Source organism: Rhinolophus ferrumequinum, chromosome 24 (genome assembly GCF_004115265.2).
Source record: "Rhinolophus ferrumequinum isolate MPI-CBG mRhiFer1 chromosome 24, mRhiFer1_v1.p, whole genome shotgun sequence".
In the NCBI taxonomy this organism is placed as follows: Eukaryota; Metazoa; Chordata; class Mammalia; order Chiroptera; family Rhinolophidae; genus Rhinolophus; species Rhinolophus ferrumequinum.
The window spans coordinates 9,464,513-9,481,623 of NC_046307.1; the positions used below are offsets into that span (position 1 = coordinate 9,464,513).

Here is a 17,111-nt window from a genome sequence, read left to right on the forward strand (position 1 = left end):
CTATAAAAAAAGTGTAAGAGGCTGGCAGACGAGGGGCCCACTTGCAAAGGAGATGGAGAAGAGGTGGGTAGAGAGTGCGGGTCTCAAAGAGCGAGGTCCGTGGGGCCTGATGCTGCAGAGGTCAGATCTGACAAAGACTGAGGCATGCCCACTGATATGCCAACTGTAGGTCACGAGTGGCCTCTGTTGGCCTCCATTTCCTCATCTGTACTAGCGTGTGTGGAGGTGGGTTAGGGAAGCAGACAGAGCCAGGAGTCAGGGTCAGGCCATGGTGTCCATGAGAAGAGACCATCCATTTCAGTGCTTGACAGTTTCAGGAGGAGAGGGGGCTGCAGGCTGCACGATTCATGTGGGGGGGGGGGTCTGGGACAATCAGCAAACCCTTCCATTTCAGACCCAATCGCTGAACCTTTTCTGAGTCTGCTTTCCTGCCTTGGTTACAATTGTCCAGCCAACTTCACAGACTCGGCCTTGCCAGCCTTGAGTCTCCACCCAGGCCCGTGGAAGCGAGCTGGCGTGTAGAGAGAGGAGACCAACAGCCCCAGGGCCGACCCTCGCTGGCTGGACTGCCTTGGCCAGACTGCTCTTGCCTGGGTGGACTCACCGATTCCTTCCCCATCTCATCCCTCTTTTCCACACCAGAGCCCTGAACACAAGTCTAGCTACCTGGTTAAGGCTTTGCCCTGCAGGTGTTTCTGACCTGTGCTCCTAGCCCTTCCTCCTGGGGCTGCACTGGCTCCGGGCTCTCTCTGTGGCCCGAGCGCTCAGTCTGCCAGGTCTGCTCCCAGTTCCCCCACTCGGCACTTCCCTCTCTGCATCATGTGGCTCTGGGGTCCTCACCCCACCTGCTACTCCAGGAGGGGTCACCAGGCTGCTGGGCTCCTACAGCGTGCCATCGTGATTCATCACAGTGGTGCCACAGCCCGGCCCAGGGCCAGCCCATGAATCCAGAGGGGGGGGAAAAATGAGTGTGAAGTTAAGTAGCAAACTCATCATTTGAAATTCTCACGTTTTCCGAGATGAGATGATTCCCATTAACGAAACACCTTCATTTTCAGAAAACCCATGTTCACAGCTTGCTCTGTAGAGCCTGCTCCCACAAGTTATGATTTATATTTTATTACAAGGTGAAAAGAGACAAAAAAAAAAAAAATCCTCACAAGGAAAAAAAAAAAAAGCCCACTGACTTTACAGCAACTCCCGGGGCATTTGATTTAAAGGGGCATTGTCATCTTTAACGTTTTCATCCAGAGGAATTAGAGAACACCACCATGATAATTCAGCAGCTCCTGATTTAAGGGGCAGCCTCTGTGGTCTGGCTTCACTGTGTTTCCCTTTTTATGGCTCCAGAGAGTATTTTTCTAAGAGATAATAATGTTGGGTGATATTTCTCCTTTGTCATGTGGAGGCCCAAGAAGAAAATGAAAATAGGCCCTTGTGTCCCCCATCTCTGAGGCCAGGCTGTGGATGGAGGAGAACTGTCATGGGACACATGCAGCCATTTCATCTTCCCAAGGCCTGGAGGGGCCCCCACTGTGGAGACAGGAAAGCCTCAGAATTACCTTTCACTCTTCAGCTCCTTCCCCGACTCCCACCCAAGCCAATGACCACAGAGCCTCTCAATAGCACTCCTTTTTGTGGCCCTTCTCTGCCCCCACTGTGGCCTCCATGGTCCATCACCTCCCAAATCTCCATCACCTCCCAAGTCTCCATCACCTCCCAAGTCCTCCAGCTCACACTTGCCCCTGTGGGTGTCTCCAGGTCAGTCCTTCTCCAGTTGGCTTCGATCATGCTTTCCTGGTCTCCCTGCTTTCCTGGTCTCCCTGTCTTCCTTGGCAAGGCCAAACCCTGTGGCCTGGATCTGGGGGCCTGTGGCAGAGATGGCTATGTGTTCACCTAACCTTCCTTTCCCTCCTGTGGACACAGCTAGACTACACTTCCCAGCTGCCCCTGCAGTTGGGTGTGGCCATGTGACTGACTTCTGGCCAGTGGAATATGTCAGGAGGGATGTGCACAAGTCCTTGCTGGGTTCCCCAAAAAATCTCCTACAAGATCTTCTACTCCCCTATCCCTCTGTATCCTGGCTGGGTGCAGGGCATCTGGTAAAGGAATCTGAGGCCCTACGTACGAGATGGTACAACCACCAATCTGAAGATGCTTGGATCCCTATGTCACTCTGTGGCCCCAAATTGAGCCCCAGCATTGAACTGTTACGTGAAGGAGGAAGAAATCTGTACTGTGCTAAACCCCTGAGAGATGGGGCTGTCGTGACTGCATTTACCCCCCTGACTAACATAAGCCCTTGCTGCTCTGCTTCTCATCTTTCCGTCCAGCATCATCTTCTGTTTCTCTCTTACTTGTCCACGATGCAAGGGACAAATTGGCCATGCTAGGTGGTCTGAGGCCTTCCCATCTCTGCACTTTTGCTTAGGCTGTTCCTTCTGATGGAGATGCCTTTCCCTACTCCTGTATCTGCCTGTGAAACCCTGGTCTTCTCTGAAGACTTCTGGCATCTTTTTCATTGGACATGTTATACCTTCCTCAGTTTCTAAGGCAGTCTTGTATCAACCATCTCACAGATTTTTTGCCTCCCCTTTGCACATGTCTTCATTTCCCACAGGAGAGTGAACTCCTTGCGGGCAGGGATCAAATCTTACGTCCAACTCGTCAATGTGGAGGGTATGCCCTGCGATGGCTGGGTGTCAGCTTTGGAGTCAGAGTCCCTGAGCTGAGTTTCAGCTCTACCACCACTTACTGACTCTTTGGTGCTTCAGTTCCTCTTCTGTAAAATGGGGATAAAAAGAAGACTCCACCTCAAAGAACCTGCTCCCAGGGAGAGATGGAAACACCCATGCAGGCTCCGCGTACCACCCACCACCCTGCTTTGCTGCCATCACTTACTCACCCTGGACCACTCCCCACCCCATTTCTGATGCTTGTAGCCTCTGGCTGACAGCAGTCTCTCAGATGCTCCTCCTGGGTTAACACTGGGTGATGGAAACATCCAAGTACATTGCCCAGCCAACTCTCCACCTCACTGGCCCTCATACCCATTACTATATCCTGGAGTCTAGACATTGTCATTACAAATAACGGCAGCCTGAAAAATCTTCTCTTCAGGCTTCCTACTCTCTCACCACCTCCCATCTCTTCTCTGGCTCATTCTCTCTGGCATCCAGACTCCATCAACTCTTCGACTCCAGTGGGACCCACAATCTACTGATCAACCATTTAATTGTGTCACTCCTCCATGATGTTACTTCTTTGTCACCCAGCTTCAGTTCCATGGGATTTGTCACTGGAATACATGGGACATGAGCTCAACGCCCTGCCCCTCTTGGCACACCCCCAGCCCTGGTTAAACTTGTCTGTGTACCCTCTCCTTCCATCTGTGTAGCTGAACGTGGCCGGGGAAGCTCACTACCCTGCTGACTAGTTACCCTTTAAATTCATGACTATGGCTCAAAGGGGCCCTCAGGGCTGCCCAGGGGCCACGCCACCTTTTCCCTATCTGTTCACCCTCCCACTCTCCCAGACAAGTCGTCCAGACTTGCTTTCTCCTCACACTGCCTCATCTCCGCACTCTCAACCGTAACTTTGTTTCCTGATGCACTGAGAAAACGACATGTACCCAGGCTCCCACGACATCTACCCACGGCCCTGGACCTGTGCCCACACGCCTTGGCTTCTCTCCTGTTACTACGGAATGTTCTGCCCCTCAGTCCTGGTGCCTCCGCACCGTGTGGTGGGTGCCGTGTCTGCCCACACGGCAGACACTCCTTCATGGGAGGGCTTCCCCCTTGTGGACTCTGAAATATTGCCTCAGTAAGCAACTTGCAGACAGGGTGACTGGGCCAGGCCTGCCACGACCACCGTGTTCTCAGGGCCCAGCCCAGAACTTGCCTGGAGCAGGTGCTCAGGATGAATGAATACAGGAGAGCAAATATTCACCTGTTGCTTCCATTTGGAGCATTTCCTTAAACTCATGTTTACTCACAGCTTTCTAACCTGTTGGTTTCGTGACTTCGAAGACCATAGCTGTCACATCTAAAGCTTCCTCCAGGAAACCAAGCCATGGTGCTAAGCCCTTTGACACGTGCGGGGCCTGGGGGTCGGGGTGTGTCGTTCACTCTGGAAGCTTACTGTCCTCCACAGAGACTGCAGGGCCAGCTGCTTGCCAGGCCACTCGCCCTGAAAGCACCCGTGCACCAGGGAATCCCCGTCTGAGGATGAGGAACAAGGCCTGGTGTCTGGGAGGCCATCCCTGTACATTCGGAAGAGCAAGGCCTGGGCCAGGGCCTTGGCTGTGCCGTCGTGAGGCTCACACAGCTCTCCTGGGATGACAACTGATTTCCACACCCTGAGCATCTTGGGAAACATTCTGTCTGCAGACGTTACAGAGCCTGCAAGGATCTCCGCCTTCCGATCCTCTGCTCTTCAAAGGAGCAGGCTTGGAGCAGTCAGCTACTCCAACGCAGGCCTTTTAAAGTCGAGTGCCCAGATGCATTCTGGGCCTGTGACTATTTCAGCTACTCAGCTGCCCGGTCAAGGCTGCTACAGAGGGCCTGGGGCCTGTGGTCTGGAGGCCAGGGGTCCTGGGCTTGGACTGGGTCCACGCCTTCCACTCCATACAAGGTCAACGACCTCTCCTGACTCAAAATGAGGTGGGCACATGAGTCGGGAGGCTCAGGCAGGGCCCACACAGACGATACCTGCAGTCCCTCCTCCTGTGTCCATTTAACTCTGGGTTCTGCCCTCCTCTCTCAAACCACCGCTGCCCAGGGCCATTCATCAGCAGCACATGTAGCTGCTCTGAGTTTTCCCTGCTCCTGTCTCTGCTGCTCCTTCGCAAGGGCTGCTTCCGAACTCTGACCAGGTGGGGAGGCAGGGAGCCTTCTGGAGTGTGGGTGCGAAAGTGGACAGTCAGCCTCCAAATGATGGAGAGCCGAATCTGGGGGACCAGGAGCCCTGCTCAGCCCCCGCCTTTAGTGTTAATTTGGAGAACAGAGGGAAAACATCCCAAATGGAAACGCGCTGGCATTCCTTCCCATCAGGAGCGCCTACCCACTGCTTCTCCATCAGCAAGACCACTGCTCCCTTGAGGTGCCACCACCAGCACTTAGGTCTCCCACTACCTCCCTGTCTGGGAAGGTGTGTGCGCATCCTTGGTTGGAAGCAAGGGGAGGTAGGTGCTCCGTGCTTGGCGTGGCTCGGGAGGGTGAGACCCCAGGAAAAAGGAACAGAACTTGGAACTGTACAGGACACAGTCAGTGAGGAAGTCTACACGGCCGACCTTTGTGTTTAGGGGAAGGGGCTTCCCGTAGGTGTGGCCACTGCTGCTCTCTTCCAAACCCCCACCTTGCCCACCGCCAATGTCCCTGCCGGTGAACGCACCACATTTTCTGTTCCTTCCTAATTTCCAAAGCCCTGAGCGTCATCAGGAAGTGCTAGCCATCAGTTTCCCACCATTCCACAGGGCGGTAATTCCGTATGTGCCCCAAACCCTCAAGCCTCAATGGTCCCTGGGGAGGACAGAGCTGCCTCACTGCAGGCACATCAGGACATGGCAGGACACCGGGGTCCTATTCCCTCCAAGGCGGGAGACGTGGTCCAGGAGACACAGCGACGACTGTCCCCACAGAGAGGGATACTTGTCACTTAGCACCTCCAGGTGCCAGGGCTGGCTTTCTCAATGCCCTTATTTCACCTCCCGTTCTTTCTGGCCCAGCTCCCGACCCACCCTTGTATGTTTAGGCTGAGCCAGCCATGGGCGGGTGGCCTCTGCTGACTCTTTAATCCCCCACTGTGTCCTGTGCCCTGTGCGCTGGGGGGCCCTCCTATAGCTGCTGCCTGGACGCTGCTTAGCCTGGCGAGCTCCTCCTGGGCTGTCGGCCTGCAGCAAGGGGTCAGCGGGGTGCCCCTGGGAGGGGTGGTTTGGACACACATGAAATGCGGTGTTGTGCTCACACCATCCTTTGTGAACCTGTGTCAGCCAGTCCATGTCTCAGCACCATTGCACAGAGGTGGACATTTGAGGATTGGGACAAAAACTAGGGCTGGACAGGGCTACAAAGAGGGGTCTCTGGAAGTGCTTTTATTTGTGGGAGCTGGGAAGGGATTGATATTTGCTGGGTTTTGAGTTTGAAAGGAAAACATCCTTCCCCAGGGGATCTGATCACTCAGGGAGCATGGGGACCCCTGTTTTGAGTGACAGGCCTGATCCCTGTGGCCCTACCTTCCCCTGTGGGGCTGAAGCGTACCGGTCCTCAGGGGCTCTTTTCACAGCGTCATCTGAAAGGGACCTGGGGGAATGTATCTAAGAGCACCTGTGGCACACGGACCTCAGGATCTGGAAAGACGAGCGGTACAGGGGCCTCGCCCTCTGTAAAGGCACACGGTAAGCGGGCCTGAGGAGGGTTTTACACTCCCTGCTCCATCCCAGAGTCACAGATCATGGGGTCTCTTTGAATCTTGACCTCTGGGGAAGAAATGGAGACTCTAAAGGGACCTGACCAGAGCTGGGTGTGGAACCCATGCCCGAGGACTCAGGTCTGGACCCGCACACCTGGCTCTGTGTTAGCAGCTGTGCGCCCGTCCCTGGCCTCGGTTCCCCAATCTTCAGAACTTGGGGTTGGGGTGGAGCCTGCCTGATGCCTGGGGCGGTGAGCGTCTGGTGTGCGGTGAGTGCTTAGCCCGAGGTGGTAGTGGGAGGCAGCTCAGCCTGAAGCATATCGTCAGCGCCTCGCCAGCTGGTGGGGCTGCGTCTGGAGTGGCTTGAGAGCGTTTGGGGAGACAAGTGAGCCCAGAGATAGCACTTAGGGGAGCTGCCAGCCCACCTGCACGGCCCCTTCTGCCACCGCAGAGGGGGCAGAGTCTTTTGGGTCCCATTTCCACTCTCATTTGGAAGTGATTTGCAATCCCAACAAGTGTACAAACAGTTGCTGTGCCTGCAGCACCTGTGTGAAGACAAAATGCCTGTGCCAGCTGGAGAAGCAGGGTTCTCCAAGGGCTCAGCTCGCGGAATGCCTGGATGCCCGGAGCAGCTCACATACCTGGCTCCCTCCACCTGCCTTGGGCAGATCGAAGGTATCGTGCCTGGAGTGGGACACGGATGGGACAGTGCCAGAGGGTTGGAATTCTGGCCAAAGTTGGTAATGGAAAACCAGTGCCAAGTGGCCCCACATAGCCACTTAGTGGTGGTGGCCAAACCAGTCAGCGGTCTTCACACATCCTCCCCTCCCCACACCCCACCGGCTGCGAAGACTTAGGTTTTACTGGAAAGTCTGCGCAGATGAGAATGAAACTGATTTCCTACTTGTACCTCTCCTGACTCCAGCCCATGGTTCAACAGACTAGTTACGCATGTTTGTTTGTCCCAGCACCAGCCTGGATCCCACGGGTCCAAGGATGACAGCAGCCATCACAAGTCGGGACAAAAGTCTGGGGTCCCCAGAACCCTTCCAAATCCTGTGTGAACTAAATGGGAACTCAGGGCTCGGAGCACGTGGCCATTAGGAGGCTTGCCTCCTCAGATTCGGAACCCAGGCTCCTCCATCAGCAGGGAGCACCTCCCATATTCCCACATGACTGCAAAGGGCGTTTAAGAATCCCAGTCTGCGTCTTGGCTTTGGGCCTCTTCACAGCGTCCAGCCTGGGAGCCTGCGGGAAGCATTTGGTAAGGATTGCCAGATGCCAGAGTTAAAAGGCTCTAAGAGTGGCTTTGCACTATCCAGTGCAAGGTGAGCTTTTGGGGTAAAGTGAGTCCCCCCAGGACAGCAGAGAGTTAAAAGAAGCATGGGTGGGAGCCAGCCAGGCTGAGGGCACCTTTCTGCCAACCCAGAGACCCAGCTAACTCAACACCCCTGTGGAACCCTGGTGGGCTGCTGATTGGGGTAGTGCCATGTGTGGCATCAGGATAACCCCCTCCCTCCACCAGAGACAGCCCCCTGACTGTTTGTTCTTCATCCTCTCTGGGAGCTGCCACAACCACTCCGAACCTTTTCTCTTTACTGCAATTACAAAAATTCTATCATGGTCTTTAATCCTTCCACCAAACGTTTAGCAAGTACCTACTATATCCACCTTATGGAAAGCTCTAGGCTTCTCTCTCTTGCTCCCTTGTCCTCCAGCTGGAACAAAATGCTTCAGGAAGTAATAACCTTGCCTGCTGTCAGACGCAGCCCCTACTTTCCCTTTGCCGTTTTGTGCCTCCTGGGTTTGTGACTGCCTCGTCCCTTGCGCTTCTATCTTTGCTCGGGGCACTCTTGGTCCCATGGCCTCTGCCTATATTTCAACCACCTACCAGCTTCCCTGTCCTCAGCCCTCTGCCCAGAGGGAGGAGCTGGGAGCGGCAGGGCTCTGGGCCTTTGGGGCTGGAGAGCCACCGCGTCGCAGTCCTGACAAGGTAAGGACCAGCCGCCAGCAGGTGCTGCTGGTGCAGAGGAAACCTCAGGTGGGTCACCAGCCTGTGATCTGGAGTCTCCATCTTGCCCCTCATGTGCTACCCCAGTGCCTGCTTGAGGCAGGAAGGAGCAGCGTGGGTGTGCCTGCCCCTCCCTTCTCCTCTCCCAGGAGAACACACCTCTCTGCCTAGCCAGGTCCTATCTGTCCCTAGGGCCTGGCTCTCCAGCTACCTCCTGCCAGGGCCCACCCTGGTGCTGGGACTTGAGTGCACCTCCAGCCCCAAGTGGGGCCCACATGCTGCCCACCCAGTTAGTCACTATGCTATGTGAGTGGAGCCCTCTGCTCCGCTCTGCCCCCAGCACCTTGTTCCATGTGTAGCATACAAGTTGGGCCTGTGTAGTCGTGGTGGGTCTCGTGGGACACAGTAACGGAGGCTGAGAAAAGGTGGCTGGGGAGGAAGGAAAGCCAAGGCAGAGTACACGTGATCTGTGCTCCAAGGCCCCGTCCGGTGTGTACAGCCTCAGGATGGGCTCACCTCTCAGCAGTACATCAGGTGCCTTCTCTACACCTCAGAACACTGGGGTCTCCAGGTGCCACAGAGCCCCCACGACCCACCTGGACCACATTGCACTGAGACGCGGATGCTGAGGGCAGGACCAGGAGTCAGTGGGGTGGGCATGCACCCTGTGCTGCCTTCAGCTTGCTTTCGAGGCCCTCTTGCCTGGCACCGGGGAGGCAGCCTCAGCCTGGAGATCTGGGCTCTGGAGGGCTGGGCCGTTCACATCCCAAACTTTCTCAACACTCTACTCCCAGGCAGCAATCGGTTATATGACCTTCAGCACTTAATTGCTTGTTGAAATCCTCACAAAAGCTTTGCAAAAACAGATATTTGCGAGGACAATACGGTGCTATCCTCATAAAAAGCTGACATTTAAATTGTTCTCATTTTATATCTTTGCAATGAAATTCTTTGTCTCCTCGGAAGCCATTTCTGAGTAGTCACTAACATTCAGAAAGCTCCCTGTTCCACGCAGAATTTCCGGTTTCTCTGGAATGCGTAATGCGAGGCTGGGGACTGTGGCTTAAGCCCCACACCCTGGTCTGCAGTCCTGAGGGAGCGAGTGCTGACCAGGAACAGGGAGGAACAAGGCGTCCAGCCACTCTGCCCCTGCCTCTCCCTCCAAGAGGAGGGTTTAGAAAAATATCACCAAAGCATATTCTAATGAGTTTTCTTTGCAATTTGTATACAATAGATTTTCAATAACAACCTGTAATTAGTTCATTTTCTACTATTGAATTGCTCTGCACTGAGGCCATTGACAGCCTCCAGCTGGGATCTTTAAAAATGGAAAGTGCTTGAAGGCTCAGCTCCAGACAATGGCCAGAAAGTGCTAGGCCTGACAATGCAGCTGTTAGGAACAAAGCATTGGCGATGGGCAAGAGGCATCTGGGTTTGAACCGGCCAAGAAGAAAGTGGCACAAGGTGAGATGGTGATGGCTGGCAAGCAACAGTTCTGTCTCAGAACCTACCCCTCCACCGTGTGATGAGGGGTGAGATCGTCCCTCCCCAGAGCCCTGTACATGCGTGGAGGGGGAGGGGCAACCCATTCCACCCGCCCTGCCCCCCCCCAGTGAAGGACTCATTGAATGTCCCCCTGCCCTCCACGGGGGGCTGCCAGTGGCTTCCCAGCCCATCCAGCTGCAATCCTATGGGAGGGGCAGACGGGCAGGGGGAGGCCTGAGCACGCTCTCAGCGGGAGGGCCTGCAAGGACAGAGGTGGGCACTGGAGCATAGGTTCCTTGAGAACTTAGCCAGCAGCTCTACTCACTTTTCTGTCCTGACAGTCATCACTGAAAGGGGCTTCCAAGGTCAGGTCTAGCTCTCCAGCTGATACCAGTGTCCTCTGCGCTGGTGCACCTACAGCAACGGGGCCTCACTACTTACCAGAAACCCCCACAAGGCTGGGTGGCCAACTGGGGGAAGTCTCCGCAGATCAAGGCTAAGTCTGTCTTCTTCCTGCCCTGGAAGACTTGTGCTCAGGTTCTGCCCTCTGGGATGCTACCACCAGCCATTCTTCCTTGTGACAGCCTTCCCTCTCACCCAATCCCTTTGCTCCTAAAGAACCACACCCTTTCCCGACTCGTCTGGGTCACCTTTCTCCTCATCCTTCGCCTGGGTATCCCCAACCCTGTGGGCAGGCCTCCTCTCAAATGTCCCTTTCCGACCTCTCTGGAGAGAGTGGGTCCTCCCTGCTAACCCTGTACCGTATTTTCTGTCCCAGCTTCTACATGATTTATTTGGTTGTTTTTCTGTTTCCCAACCGGTCCCCTGCCAGAATGCAAGCTCCGTGCCGGCATTCTACTCTTCTGTGCTACTCTTGCTTACGGCTGTCACCTGCCTGCTGGAGGCCATGGAGTGGGCCCGGTGAGTGTTTGCTGAGCTGATGTTCTCCTCCTCCTAACTCCCAGTCTCAGTTGCTGAGCCTTTCCTCATGTGTGCTCTCCCCACCCTGGCCATCCCATCCTCTGAGATGTTCTGTTTGGCCTGCCTGCCCATTACATGGACGCTACACCCCAAATGAATGGGCTTCCACCTCCCTGCCCAGATGCCCTCCTTGCAGAGAGGCTGGCCCACACCAGATTCAGGGCAGATATGTCCCAGGTTCCCGCAGTGATCTGATATGGTGCTGCTTCCTTGAATATTTCTGGCACTGACACAGAGTCAGGGGTCTCTGTGCTCAGTGGTTTTGCTCAAAAGGCCTGCCCTCCGGCCTGCAAGGGCCAGCTTGGGTCTCCAGTTTCCAGCAGTGCATGCTGTGGCAGAGGCTCCAAGACCCCATCGAGCTCTGTCTTTGCAATGTGGCCATGCGGGCCGAGCAGGGGCTGTGCAGATGTGCTGCAGGTTCGCAGGAGCTAAGCTCGGAAGAAATACAAGCCCACACTCTATGCTAATGAATTATTTCCCAAGGTGCAGGGCTTTGCGCAGAAACAGCAAAGCCGAGCACCGGCTAAGCCTGGCCCTCCCACGGCCAGCGTCTGCTGCCTCTGCTGGGGATTGGGCCACGGGCCCCCGACACTACAGGGCTGCGGCAGACTGAGCAGGAGCCCTTATCTCTACACACAGTTGTCAGAGGTGGAGGTAATTAAGCAGGGGCAGGTGGCCTGATAGCCTAAAAGAACACTTATCCTGAGGAGGGCTGAATGGGCAATTTGCAGCCCTGGGAGCAGGATGGAAGCTTTGTGGGACAAGCAGCTTTTGTCTTCATTAAAGGAGCATTAAGCCCATATGGACATCAGGGGCTCAGCTCACACCCCCACGTATCTAGTGGACCAGGGATGTCTGGCTGCTGGGTGCCCTCACTGGCCTGGTCCAGCCTGACTGGTGCTTCCCTGCCAGGGTCCCTGTTCCCTGAGACATGTAAAGGCCCTCTGGGACCCCTGTGACAGTCAAATAGTGTTTGGACCTCTGCTTGCCAAGTGTATTTCTCCATACACATCATCCCCTATTGAGCAAACATTTACCAAGGGTTTCCTGGGTGCCAGACCCCATGCTAGGCAAGAGCGCACGGTGAGCAAAACAGCCTCTGCCTCATGGAGCCTACGGACTAACGTGGGCAGAACAATGACGTGGCACAGAGTGACAGGGGCTGGGAGGGAAGGGCTGTGGAGACACAGAGGTAAATCTCCATCGCACCCGTCACCACCCCCATCACTGACCTCCCCTCGGCAAGATATCATTCTCATCACTTTACATTTATTATCTCATTTAGTCCTGAGGAATCCTATATGATGGTCTAGCCACAGAACCAGCTCAAACTGGCCCTATTCTGTCAGGGACAACAGAACAAAATGGCAAGTCGTGCAGCTGAAGCATGTGCAGTGGAGAAAATGTTGCAAATTACACCCGGAACCAAAGTCAGTTTCTCTCCCCCCGCCACGGAACCAAAAGACCAGGACGCGACCGTAATCTGAAGGCTGCAACCCTCTCAGAAACGCAGGGTCCATTGTCTAGGAAGATGTGGTACTGAAACCCCTTAAATTCCACCCTAAACCCTCAACCGGGGAGGCAGATTTCAGCCTTGCTTCCTGTCTCCTTGCCAGTTGACTTCGCAATAAAGCCTTTTCTCTTCTGAAAAGCCTGTGCCATAGTACTGGCTTCTATGCATGCCGGGCAGCGAGCTCTTGCTCGGTAACAGTGGTGATTATGCCCATTATACAGATGAGGACCTGGAAACCCAGCTTCAGCTCTGGTAAAGAACTGTCCTGGGTCACACAGCTTGTAAGTGGAAGGATGAGGATTCGAACCAGGTCTGACTCAGTCCACACTCAACCATCAGGCCACGGCCTTGTTACTGTGTAGAGATGAACTCAGGACTGTAGGCACACAGAGGACAGTGTGTGGGGCTTGGGAGAGGGAAGATAGATTGAGGAAGACTTCCTGGAGGAGGAGACCATTGAGCTGAGACTTGATATTTAGGAAAACCCACTGTGGGGACAGTGAGAGTCTCCTTTACGGAGAATGCAGATGATGAGTTGCAAAGTGTGTTGAAGCGTGTGAGAAGTTTCTGGAATCAGGCATATGGGTTCGATCCTATTTCTTCCACCTATTGATTATGATTTTATGTTTGCTATTTAACTTCTCTGTTTCAGTTTCTTCATCTGTAAAATTGGGACGTAATACACAGTGCTGCTGACACATGATACATGTTAGGTATCATTTTACACGACTTAAGTATTAAGAGCCCATTACTAACTAAAGCAATATTGACAAGCAAAATCATTCAGACGGCACAGTGACTTTGCTTTCAAGGGCACACAGCAAGCCCACCTGCGAGTGTCCTTGAAGCCCCTCCCTCTATGCTTGAGGTGAGGAGAAAGTACCCCCATCTCTGTCTTTGTGACTGGGGGTGGGGAGTGGAGGGGTAGTGGGTGGGTGGGGTGGGGGTGTGGGGAGGTGGGAGGTGTGGGGGGGTGAGATTCCTGGCACCTTCTGTCTTCCCGTTTTCAAATCCTCCTCTGGCCTCTCCAATTTAACTGTTTTATACCCTCGAGCAGGTGAAGCACCGAGGGCAGTAAATCAGTGTTTTGGCCATTTGATCATCAAGTCCTGCATGCGGCAACCAGTTTCTCCCTCTGGGGGAGTCATCACACCAATTGTCCTGGCCTCAGCCAGAACGGACACTGGCCCACAGGTATGACGTACTCTCCACACTCACGAGCCACACAGATTCGGATGTAATTTTTGATAGGCCCCAAGCTTCCGAAATCTTGCTATTCATTATCCCCAACTCAGGAACCAAATGTAGGATAAAGCGATATTCTGGCCATCTGAACTCCCTGTCTGAACTCACCCTACGCTGAGGGGCAGCCGGATAGACTGGGGAGGGGTGCTTGCCATTGTTGTATTTTGCCATTCTGCTCACCACAGGTGGCTGTGAGGACTGACTGAGATAACATGTCTGGCATGGTGTCTGGCCTGTGCTGGGCATTTTTCATTCTAGAGGATAACAATGTGGTATCATCCTTTCATTTTGTAGCAACGATGGCAGAAAAACAGCTGTAAATTCACCAGGTGACCATTTCATTGGTTTCACAGAGTTGCCCTGGATACAGAGGTATTGCAATCATCAGATGAAATCAGTTTCCCTTCCTGCCTGGAGCCAAGGGAGGGTGTCCAATCCACATAGCCAGTTCCCTGCTGTCCCCCGGACACGGGTTCTTCTGGACACTAGATGTCTGTGATCCCAGAACCTTCATACGCGAGGCCCTCCATCCTGCACTGCTAGCTGCTCAAACCCTTTCTTTGCATCCAACACATTGCTCTCACGGGATTAATTAAAAGGACAAGTATCTTTCTAAAAAGCAGAAGAAACTTGTAATGAATTTAAAGCGAGAGAAAAATCCTCATTTAAGCAACATGTTTTCCCCAAGATCCCAGCCCAAGCATTCAGAAAAGTGCAAAAACATGCATTATTGAAAAGCTTTTTAAACGAGCAACTTTCAGATTAATTTATTGTGATGCACAGACAGGGCTGGCACATATCTTGCTCACACCCATGACCCTGGGGCCTGGGTCTCTGCTGCTCGTTGGGTGGGGGAGGAGAGAAGACGGGGGGAGACGTGCTGAGAGCACACTGTGCCTTTAGTTCCCAGATCAGCCTGTGATTGGGAAAGCTGAACGCAACTTGAAGAGAATGTTTTGGTGATAAATGGAGGAAGAGAGGGAGGCCACCCTCATATTTCACTCTTGTCACTGTATGGAGGCAGGTGACTGGGAGCCTTAGCTCCATCTGACAGTCAGGAAAAGACTGAACTGCCTTCTGTGGTTAAGGGACCTGTCCTCTGCTCCCCTCCCTGGGGAGGGGTCACCTATTCTGCAGAGCAGGGAGGACAGCACAGCCCCACCATGAACCAGCTGAGCTGAGCACGGCCAACCACCAGTCCTGGGATTCCTGACATTGATCACCCTCGGCCAGCTGCAGACAGCGGCAAACACGTCTTCTCACGAATGGCTGGGCCAGCTGCATGAGGACATGTCATTTAGGAGACCGCCAACCTTCAAACTGGTAAATAGAACCCACTTCTCCAGGGCAAGTATCCCAAACCCATCCTTAAATAGAGCCACTGAGTCAGTGCCAAGATCACCCCATGGATCTCATCTTGCCTGGTACCCAAGGATCCTGGCTAAATAGAGACTAGAAAACAAAATTTTAAAGTCTCAACCTTTGCCAACCCATCAGCTCCAGTTTTTAAAATGAAATCCAAAATGTTGTTGCTGACATGTTTGAGCTATTACTGTCTGAGTTGTGAGATTTCTTAAACGCCCATTGATTTCTGGGTAATAACTTGTACCTATATGTCTTACTTTAATTACCTATTTAATATTCACTGAACCATAAATCCATTCCCAGAGCGCTGGGCATTTACTTTAGAGTTCCTGTGACTTTGAAAAAACCATTGATCCCATGTGCTCGGAGTAACCACATGTCAGGCCTTTATAGCAGGTTAACTCATTCTGTGGCTTCCTAAATGTCTGCGAGTTTATATTTGATTGCATATTTATTATTTGGGTTGGGCTCTGATGAATGGTTTGGCTGCCTGGTTCAAAACAAGTCCAAGGCGACAGCAGAATCTAATTTGCGTGAAAAATGATGATTATAATGCTTTCCAAATAATCTGGGAATGCAGGAAACAGACACCACATTGCTCGGTAGGAGACATATGGCTGGGGGTGAAGCGGTCTCCCACTTTTCCATGGGCAGCTCGTGTTTGTCATGACCTTCATCATGGAGGCCAGGGAGGCCTTTCTTTCATTGGCGTGGCAGAGACGCTTCTGTTTCCTTGAGTGTAAAGCCAGTAGCTTCCTGTTTGGCCCCAGCTGATTTCCAGGAACAGAGCTCACGGAGCAGAGCCTTCTGTGGAACCGGGAACCAGGACAGTGCCTGAGCAAGTACCATTCTGCACTTAATGCTGGCACCGTGACATCTGAGCAATGATGCCTGGTGCGCCCCCAAATTCTGAAGTCCCGCCTTGGCCCCTGGCTCTTAAAATGCACCAGTGTTTCCCTTCATAGCTCCTTTTGCTGAGGGGCCTGAGCCCAGAGAGCACTGCTGGGGATGTCTCCGAAGTGTCCCCAGAACACTTGCTGCTGCTTTCCTGACATGAGGTGTGTGTGTGGGGGGTGCTCTCCCTGTCATCTGCCCTGACCACTCCACTCTTTTCTACGGGATTAGAATCATCAGGGGATCTCGGGTGTCAGTTTGGGGAAGATGCACAGAGAGGATATTGCAGCAGGTGGACTCTGGGGACAGGAATGATGTGCAGGTCCGTGCCGACCACCTGGCTCTCCAGAGGAAAAAGGCCCCCCTCCCCCCCCATGGCATTTGTATGGTGTGAATTTCCGTGGTGTAAATACTCCCACCATGGCCAATCGAAAGCTATTTATTTGCCTTGCAAAATTCCTGAAAACCAACAACTGGTTCCCATGAGTTAGGTCTAGGGAGCCGCTAATACTTCCACACATTCTAAAACTCAAGAGATTTGTTTCAGGGAATAAGCTCCTTGATCCACAAATCCAACACCTCCCCCGGCAGGCTAAGCCTATCAGTCATTTACACCTTATTCTGAACTTCTGTAAGCACATATGAGTATTCACAGTGGGCAGGGAGGAGGATGATGGGGACACCCCAAGTCAGAGCATAACAAGCAGAGTCCTGTCACTGGGGGTTGGACTTTGGTCCTTGGCAATAGGGATGCTGCGAACTGGAGAGGCAACCCCCACCCCCCACCCCGCATCAAGCTCATAGGCATTTCCCACAGGAAAGAACTGCACTTGTTTCTCTCCTCTTGTCATACAAGTGCCTATTCCATCTGCTACAAGAGTCCTTCTTGCCAGCGAAGCACAAGGACTCCCTCTCAGGCCTTGTGGATGTTTGGAATAACAACTGCACAGAGATACTAGCAGGAAGCAGTAACGCCTTTCTGAAAAGCGGAATTCCCGGTAGAGGTTCAGGGTGCGGGGGGGATGCCAGCATCTGCAGCTCAGAGGCTCAGTTCACCTGGCGGTCTCACACCTACTTCCCAAATTCCAGGGCCTGCAGGTCAGTCCAAGGTCACATCACACAGGGCGCTCACACTACTTTCTTTAAGCCCTGAATGCTGTCTGACATCTCTTTGGGGCCAAGAATGCCCCCTCTTGTCTCGATTTG

The 17,111-nt window shown here is 53.4% G+C and overlaps 1 protein-coding gene across 2 annotated transcripts in view; it reads right to left on the reverse strand.

Moving 5' to 3' along the window:
- The window catches only part of FSTL4 (follistatin like 4), a 361,979-nt gene that overhangs the window by 88,122 nt on the left and 256,746 nt on the right, over positions 1–17,111 (reverse strand). The window lies entirely within an intron of this gene.